This window comes from Salmo trutta, chromosome 9 (assembly GCF_901001165.1).
Source record: "Salmo trutta chromosome 9, fSalTru1.1, whole genome shotgun sequence".
Lineage (NCBI taxonomy): Eukaryota > Metazoa > Chordata > Actinopteri > Salmoniformes > Salmonidae > Salmo > Salmo trutta.
Genome location: NC_042965.1, coordinates 41,865,220 through 41,875,518, shown reverse-complemented (window position 1 = coordinate 41,875,518; position 10,299 = coordinate 41,865,220).

Below are 10,299 nucleotides of genomic sequence, written 5' to 3'. Positions count from 1 at the left end.
GCAGGCATAGAAAAGACACCTGATCGGAGTTCCCGCTGGTCTGGAGATTACAGCCTAATACAGACTGTTCTACGAAATATATTCCCAAATAAATGTATTCTCCGATATTGTGTTCCATTTTACGCTGTGTGAACTGACATGCATGATTGTTGAAGACACTCCGATGTTCAGATGAAGGGAATTAAATGTCTATAAAGCCCTACGCCGCGGCGCTCTACTCAAACAGCGGGGTGGCAAAGTCATTCAAAGCCTTTACTTTATTACTCAGGATGTAATTTGCCAGTGATACTATGATATTGTTATTCAAACAAAAGCAGACAACCCCATAGTAGAATAGTTTATCTATTTACCTTGTCGGCTTGTTGTTGTGTGTTCTATGCAAGATAAATGTTTGAGGGCACTCAAGTGGCAAGAGCAACAGGAGGGGAATATGTATTCTGATAAGCAGTCAATTCACAACAATTCTAATGCAATCACGGGTAAACACTTTTTGAAAGTAGTTTTGTCAAATGTCATTTATTTTGAAAGGCCTTTGTTCAAAAAAGAGGGGGATCCCAGTTTTACATTGCTACCAATGTTTATGTATCTACTCCTTCAATTGAGCATGTGGCATCGTTTTACAGATGCAGAAATGTGAGTTATAGATCTGTCATTCTCATTGAAAGCCTAAGAAGTGGTCGATCTGTTCTTTGTGCTCTATTTCTATGCTTCCTGTTCTTAAGTTTTGTTTTTGCTTCTTTTACTTTCGGTTTTATTCACCATCTTCAAACAGCTGAAAAAATAAAAACTGAAAAAACAGATGAGACCACACCTATTCCCTGGGCCTTGATTAACAACCAGAAGTTTACAGCAGAGGATATGAGGGACAGAGCGGCATCAAACATTGATGCTGGTATTTCAACTTCTTATCATCAACCAGTCACACTTCAATATTTCAACATCTGACCAACTTTCTCTTGTCTGACTCAGTAGTTGGTTATTATGGGTTGATGTGAAATAATGATTTAGTGGTTTTATGAGAGTTGAGTGCCTTCTCTTGTCCTGCAGTGAAACTGAAGAAGGTGCTCAGCTGGCTGGGGTTCAAGGTGGTTAACCACCTCACTACCAGCCCTGGGTTCCCCACTACACTACCAGCCCTGGGTTCCCCACTACACTACCAGCCCTGGGTTCCCCACTACACTACCAGCCCTGGGTTCCCCACCTCACTACCAGCCCTGGGTTCCCCACCTCACTACCAGCCCTGGGTTCCCCACCACACTACCAGCCCTGGGTTCCCCACCACACTACCAGCCCTGGGTTCCCCACTACACTACCAGCCCTGGGTTCCCCACCACACTACCAGCCCTGGGTTCCCCACCTCACTACCAGCCCTGGGTTCCCCACTACACTACCAGCCCTGGGTTCCCCACCACACTACCAGCCCTGGGTTCCCCACTACACTACCAGCCCTGGGTTCCCCACTACACTACCAGCCCTGGGTTCCCCACCTCACTACCAGCCCTGGGTTCCCCACCTCACTACCAGCCCTGGGTTCCCCACCACACTACCAGCCCTGGGTTCCCCACCTCACTACCAGCCCTGGGTTCCCCACCCCACTACCAGCCCTGGGTTCCCCACCTCACTACCGGCCCTGGGTTCCCCACCCCACTACCGGCCCTGGGTTCCCCACCTCACTACCGGCCCTGGGTTCCCCACCACACTACCAGCCCTGGGTTGTAACTAAATAATAGTTAATATACTAGTTAATATACTTAATATAAAACATTAACTTCAGTGATTTTGAAAAGGGAACACTTGACTTTCACTCATGTCATGACCTGTGTTAGTATCAATACATTTTTAGCCTGATGTAGGGTATATAATACACTAGGTATTATACTTTAGGGACTTTCTCCATCGCTGGAGCAGCAGCGGTCATCACTCCATTCTGGGTAGAAACACAGCCCTGGGTAGATACACAGCCCTGGGTAGAAACACAGCCCTGGGTAGAAACACAGCCCTGGGTAGAAACACAGCCCTGGGTAGATACACAGCCCTGGGTAGAAACACAACCCTGGGTAGATACACAGCCCTGTGTAGCAACACAGCCCTGGGTAGAAACACAGCCCTGGGTAGAAACACAGCCCTGGGTAGATACACAGCCCTGGGTAGAAACACAGCCCTGGGTAGAAACACAGCCCTGTGTAGCAACACAGCCCTGGGTAGAAACACAGCCCTGGTTAGAAACACAGCCCTGTGTAGCAACACAGCCCTGGGTAGAAACACAGCCCTGTGTAGCAACACAGCCCTGTGTAGCAACACAGCCCTGGGTAGAAACACAGCCCTGTGTAGCAACACAGCCCTGGGTAGAAACACAGCCCTGGGTAGAAACACAGCCCTGGGTAGAAACACAGCCCTGGGTAGAAACACAGCCCTGTGTAGCAACACAGCCCTGGGTAGAAACACAGCCCTGTGTAGCAACACAGCCCTGGGTAGAAACACAGCCCTGGGTAGAAACACAGCCCTGGGTAGAAACACAGCCCTGTGTAGCAACACAGCCCTGGGTAGATACACAGCCCTGGGTTCCCCACCTCACTACCGGCCCTGGGTTCCCCACCTCACTACCGGCCCTTGGTTCCCCACCACACTACCGGCCCTGGGTTCCCCACCACACTACCGGCCCTGGGTTCCCCACCTCACTACCAGCCCTGGGTTCCCCACTACACTACCAGCCCTGGGTTCCCCACCACACTACCAGCCCTGGGTTCCCCACCTCACTACCAGCCCTGGGTTCCCCACCACACTACCAGCCCTGGGTTCCCCACCTCACTACCGGCCCTGGGTTCCCCACCCCACTACCAGCCCTGGGTTCCCCACCTCACTACCAGCCCTGGGTTCCCCACCTCACTACCAGCCCTGGGTTCCCCACCTCACTACCAGCCCTGGGTTCCCCACCACACTACCGGCCCTGGGTTCCCCACCTCACTACCAGCCCTGGGTTCCCCACCCCACTACCGGCCCTGGGTTCCCCACCTCACTACCGGCCCTGGGTTCCCCACCACACTACCGGCCCTGGGTTCCCCACCACACTACCGGCCCTGGGTTCCCCACTGCACTACCGGCCCTGGGTTCCCCACCTCACTACCGGCCCTGGGTTCCCCACCGCACTACCGGCCCTGGGTTCCCCACCGCACTACCGGCCCTGGGTTCCCCACCACACTACCGGCCCTGGGTTCCCCACCCCACTACCGGCCCTGGGTTCCCCACCTCACTACCGGCCCTGGGTTCCCCACCCCACTACCGGCCCTGGGTTCCCCACCTCACTACCGGCCCTGGGTTCCCCACCACACTACCAGCCCTGGGTTGTAACTAAATAATAGTTAATATACTAGTTAATATACTTAATATAAAACATTAACTTCAGTGATTTTGAAAAGGGAACACTTGACTTTCACTCATGTCATGACCTGTGTTAGTATCAATACATTTTTAGCCTGATGTAGGGTATATAATACACTAGGTATTATACTTTAGGGACTTTCTCCATCGCTGGAGCAGCAGCGGTCATCACTCCATTCTGGGTAGAAACACAGCCCTGGGTAGATACACAGCCCTGGGTAGAAACACAGCCCTGGGTAGAAACACAGCCCTGGGTAGAAACACAGCCCTGGGTAGATACACAGCCCTGGGTAGAAACACAACCCTGGGTAGATACACAGCCCTGTGTAGCAACACAGCCCTGGGTAGAAACACAGCCCTGGGTAGAAACACAGCCCTGGGTAGATACACAGCCCTGGGTAGAAACACAGCCCTGGGTAGAAACACAGCCCTGTGTAGCAACACAGCCCTGGGTAGAAACACAGCCCTGGTTAGAAACACAGCCCTGTGTAGCAACACAGCCCTGGGTAGAAACACAGCCCTGTGTAGCAACACAGCCCTGTGTAGCAACACAGCCCTGGGTAGAAACACAGCCCTGTGTAGCAACACAGCCCTGGGTAGAAACACAGCCCTGGGTAGAAACACAGCCCTGGGTAGAAACACAGCCCTGGGTAGAAACACAGCCCTGTGTAGCAACACAGCCCTGGGTAGAAACACAGCCCTGTGTAGCAACACAGCCCTGGGTAGAAACACAGCCCTGGGTAGAAACACAGCCCTGGGTAGAAACACAGCCCTGTGTAGCAACACAGCCCTGGGTAGATACACAGCCCTGGGTTCCCCACCTCACTACCGGCCCTGGGTTCCCCACCTCACTACCGGCCCTTGGTTCCCCACCACACTACCGGCCCTGGGTTCCCCACCACACTACCGGCCCTGGGTTCCCCACCTCACTACCAGCCCTGGGTTCCCCACTACACTACCGGCCCTGGGTTCCCCACCACACTACCAGCCCTGGGTTCCCCACCTCACTACCAGCCCTGGGTTCCCCACCACACTACCAGCCCTGGGTTCCCCACCTCACTACCGGCCCTGGGTTCCCCACCCCACTACCAGCCCTGGGTTCCCCACCTCACTACCGGCCCTGGGTTCCCCACCCCACTACCAGCCCTGGGTTCCCCACCTCACTACCAGCCCTGGGTTCCCCACCTCACTACCAGCCCTGGGTTCCCCACCACACTACCGGCCCTGGGTTCCCCACCTCACTACCAGCCCTGGGTTCCCCACCCCACTACCGGCCCTGGGTTCCCCACCTCACTACCGGCCCTGGGTTCCCCACCACACTACCGGCCCTGGGTTCCCCACCACACTACCGGCCCTGGGTTCCCCACTGCACTACCGGCCCTGGGTTCCCCACCTCACTACCGGCCCTGGGTTCCCCACCGCACTACCGGCCCTGGGTTCCCCACCGCACTACCGGCCCTGGGTTCCCCACCTCACTACCGGCCCTGGGTTCCCCACCCCACTACCGGCCCTGGGTTCCCCACCCCACTACCGGCCCTGGGTTCCCCACCTCACTACCAGCCCTGGGTTCCCCACCCCACTACCGGCCCTGGGTTCCCCACCTCACTACCGGCCCTGGGTTCCCCACCCCACTACCGGCCCTGGGTTCCCCACTACACTACCGGCCCTGGGTTCCCCACCTCACTACCTGCCCTGGGTTCCCCACTACACTACCAGCCCTGGGTTCCCCACCTCACTACCGGCCCTGGGTTCCCCACTACACTACCAGCCCTGGGTTGTAACTAAATAATAGTTAATATACTTAATATAAAACATTAACTTCAGTGATTTTGAAAAGGGAACACTTGACTTTCACTCATGTCATGACCTGTGTTAGTATCAATACATTTTTAGCCTCATGTAGGGTATATAATACACTAGGTATTATACTTTAGGGACTTTCTCCATCGCTGGAGCAGCAGCGGTCATCACTCCATTCTGGGTAGAAACACAGCCCTGTTTAGCAACACAGCCCTGGGTAGAAACACAGCCCTGGGTAGAAACACAGCCCTGTGTAGCAACACAGCCCTGGGTAGAAACACAGCCCTGGGTAGATACACAGCCCTGGGTAGAAACACAGCCCTGGGTAGATACACAGCCCTGGGTAGAAACACAGCCCTGTGTAGCAACACAGCCCTGGGTAGAAACACAGCCCTGTGTAGCAACACAGCCCTGGGTAGAAACACAGCCCTTGGTAGAAACACAGCCCTGGGTAAAACACAGCCCTGGGTAGAAACACAGCCCTGGGTAGATACACAGCCCTGGGTAGATACACAGCCCTGGGTAGAAACACAGAGAAAACACAGTTAGCATCTCTATTATAATTACCAGTACATTATTATAAGCTGTATCATGTTAGTCATTTAGTAGACACTCTTATCCAGAGTGACTTACATGAGTAATTAGGGTAAAGTGCCTTGCTCAAGGGCACATCAACAGGTTTTTAATCTAGTCGGCTCAGGGATTCGAACCAGCACCCTTTCGATTACTGGCCCAATGCTCTAACCACTAGGCATAACTCCCCTTTCATCTGCTGTAAAATAATAATGATCACTGCTGTACTAACAGCCTGAGTAAGGGCTGGAGTAAAAGAGTGAAACTTTATCATGTACCATTGACACCATGTGTATATGGGAGGTAGGTAGTCCAATGACTGTCAATGCATCTGTCTGTAATAGGGGAAACTCAGGTCTAGAAAGCGCAACAGAAGGTAGGCTACAATAAATCAGGTTTAATACAATACGAATTGTAACAAGGGAACAACAAGCCACATCGGAACATTTAGCTGAAATGTGTGCCCTCTACTGACGGAAATCAACAACACACTGAGGTGCGGAAGGCTACACAAAATATGCAGCAGTGGTACTCTGACGCGTTGCTCTATTGCGCTCTGGACACCGCATCTAACTAATAGTTACATTAGTGCTTCGGGGGGGAATACAAATTAAATGAACTAAATCAATTCTAACCGAGAAGTTTGAAAGACCTGGTGAGCAGCGAGCTAGGCTATTCATTAGAAAGTCATGCATAGCCATAACTAATGTTTGTTCCTTTTCTCAAAGTTAGCAGGCTATGTTAAAATAAGAGTTAGAATAGATACTAGTCCTTATACAGCTTCTTTTTTTTAAAAGAGATTACAAAAGTTGGAGAGACAGTCATGTAGCCGAGAGTGTGTGAGGAACAGCAAGGCTTGTCATTAGGTCTACATTACGTGCAATAAGTCATGCACATACAGTATGTAATAAGTTATTTCCTTTTTATAAAATATCTATTTTTAATCAACGTTAGTACTCTATATAACTTATAGACTATTCCATAACGAAATAAGATCGAGTTAGACTCTCTCTATATATATGTCATTTTATACGTTTCTTACCTTAAAGAAATTACAAACAGATGGCAGACAAAGGCAGAGTTGAAAATGAGTTAAGGCTATATATAGTCAAAAGATCCTTTCATTTTCATATAGGATCTTTTGACAATATAGCCAAAACTCATTTTCAACTCTGCCTTGACAGGACCACACACTATATTGCTCCTACTATTACTAAAGCCTTTCAGTGATAGCTGTCATAACCCTGTTAATATTCTCCTTTTCTTTTAACACATCTCTTTCAACAGTAGGACATAATATGCTTTCTCTTCATAGCAGTCTGGATTTATTTTCATCAATCAGAGAACACAACAAGTATTTATCCAGTAATAATTAAATGCATTTTTTCTTCTTCTTCATTTCAATTATTTAGCAGATGAAAGCAATTTACAGTTAGTTAATTCAACCGAGGTAACAATCATCATACTTGCTTTCACTGAAATACTTGAAAAAGCGTGTGTTCACTGTTCATTCAGTATATAGCACCTAGATTTACATGCTAAAATCTCCACTGTATATAGGAGGTCAGTTCATAGCAGCCACACACCTATAGCCATATTATATAATTTATTGGCCCATCATACAGAGAAGTTGACTTAAAGATACATTTTATAAAGCAGTAATTCCATAAACAACAATCTCTGCAAGCCACTGCAGACTTTAACCAGGGCAATATAGAGGCACTGCAGACTTTAACCAGGGCAATATAGAGGCACTGCAGACTTTAACCAGGGCAATATAGAGGCACTGCAGACTTTAACCAGGGCAATATAGAGGCACTGCAGACTTTAACCAGGGCAATATAGAGGCATAGTGTCAGTCATTATGCACGTACACATATAATTCCTAAATTCGTTTAAAAAAACACCCAATGAAAACGCTTTATATGTTTAAAGCTTAAGGCCTTAATAGAAACAATAACAACTCCCATACCCCGCCTCTGTTTTGGTAAAAGGCTGAGGGATGGGGCTGGAGAAATGTAACCACTCACAAACCATGTTATGAGGCTATACAGTGTTTGTTTACATTTATATTGTTTACAAACATTGGCGAATATTTTGGGTTGTGATGGGGTACGACAGTTGACCTAACCTCATGAGGCATTTCATTTTTTTTTTCCCCACACAAAAACAACAAACAACTTAACATTCACATACATACACTTCAACAAACATCAACGACCTCACACTTGCTCAGACCCACATGTTCCCACCATATCCACACCCAGCGTTGCTTCTAGTGGCCGTAAACCTCTACCCCACGTGGCTTAGAATTGTGCCATGCAGTCTGTCCTAGCCAGACCCCTTCGATATTTAAATACTAAATACATTTTTACATTCTCTTAACGTTAGAGTAAGTCTCAACATCCAACTACACCTTTATGACATCACTACCTAATGATCAAATCAAACTTTATTTGTCACATGCGCCGAATACAACAAGTGTAGACCTGTGCCTTCCCTGTAGCTCAGTTGGTAGAGCATGGTGTTTGCAACGCATGGTGTTTGCAATGCCAGGGTTGTGGGTTTGATTCCCACGGGGGGCCAGCACAGACATTTTTTTATGCATTCACTACTGTAAGTTGCTCTGGATAAGAGCGTCTGCTAAATGACTAAAATGTAAATGCAAAAATGTAGAGTATATTCAGACTTCCAGTATTTAAGTAATCATTTCTTCATTATAAGTGTCAGAATGTCACTTGTCAGAATGGCAGTCTAAGGCCTAGTTTTCTGTGGCAGAAAGCGTGAATAGGAAGGTCCCACCCACACACTCATGAACAAGTTTTACTGCTTCTTCTTTCTTCCTTCCTCTTCTTTGTTTACTCCCACATGGAGCACAAAGAAGACTGAACATTTAGACAAAATTTGGTGTTGACTCTAGAAAAGAAGAAGAATAAATTAATTGGGACTGGAATGTATTAAAATAATAATTTAAGGTTAAAGATGTTAAACGTCAAAAGGCAAATGAAGTAATATAGTAAAATGGTTACGGATGAGATGTTTGTTTGTTTTAAGGTACAGTATATCAGGACTATGTTTATGTTACGGATGAGGCCTTAAGGCCTGTAGGAGGTTGGCTTGGAGGATGAGGCCTTAGGGCCTCTAGGAGGTTGGCTTGGAGGATGAGGCCTTAGGGCCTGTAGGAGGTTGGTTTGGAGGATGAGGCCTTAGGGCCTGTAGGAGGTTGGCTTGGAGGATGAGGCTTGTAGGAGGTTGATAGTGAAATGTTATAATGTTGAAATAACAGGATGATGATGGGATGTTGAATGTTTCAGATGTAACTGGAATAATAAATTAGGTTAGATTACAATTTAGTACAATTAGAATAGAAAAGTGAATAAGTGTTAATGTTTAAAACTATTATTTTATGATGGTATGTAGCTAAGATCATCTTAAGGGTGCTAGCATGACCTACTGTAGTTAGGAGGCAGGAAATCCTGTGGATGCTAGGCTCGTATCATCTGGTGTTGGGGACCACATCCAACTTAGGTTAGAAGAGGTTTTAATTACGTCACGGCTTGCTTAAGCCTGGGAGGGAAGGGGCCTGTGGTTTCAGAAATGTTGAGGAAAAAGTGGGGGTTAGTGGGTGGCTGAAAAAGCCCCTTTGAGAGATTGCAGATGCACGTTTAAGATTTGCAGAAGCATCAGTGAGAATGTAAGTGTTAGGGGCAGGGTTAGGAACAGAGATAGGTTATTATTGTTAGGGGCTGGGTTAGGAACAGAGATAGGTTATTATTGTTAGGGGCTGGGTTAGGAACAGAGATAGGTTATTATTGTTAGGGGCTGGGTTAGGAACAGAGATAGGTTATTATTGTTAGGGGCTGGGTTAGGAACAGAGAGGTGGTTATTATTGTTAGGGGCTGGGTTAGGAACAGAGATAGGTTATTATTGTTAGGGGCTGGGTTAGGAACAGAGATAGGTTATTATTGTTAGGGGCTGGGTTAGGAACAGAGATAGGTTATTATTGTTAGGGGCTGGGTTAGGAACAGAGATAGGTTATTATTGTTAGGGGCTGGGTTAGGAACAGAGATAGGTTATTATTGTTAGGGGCTGGGTTAGGAACAGAGATAGGTTATTATTGTTAGGGGCTGGGTTAGGAACAGAGATAGGTTATTATTTTTAGGGGCTGGGTTAGGAACAGAGATAGGTTATTATTGTTAGGGGCTGGGTTAGGAACAGAGATAGGTTATTATTGTTAGGGGCTGGGTTAGGAACAGAGATAGGTTATTATTGTTAGGGGCTGGGTTAGGAACAGAGAGGTTATTATTGTTAGGGGCTGGGTTAGGAACAGAGAGGTTATTATTGTTAGGGGCTGGGTTAGGAACAGAGATAGGTTATTATTGTTAGGGGCTGGGTTAGGAACAGAGATAGGTTATTATTGTTAGGGGCTGGGTTAGGAACAGAGATAGGTTATTATTGTTAGGGGCTGGGTTAGGAACAGAGATAGGTTATTATTGTTAGGGGCTGGGTTAGGAACAGAGATAGGTTATTATTTTTAGGGGCTGGGTT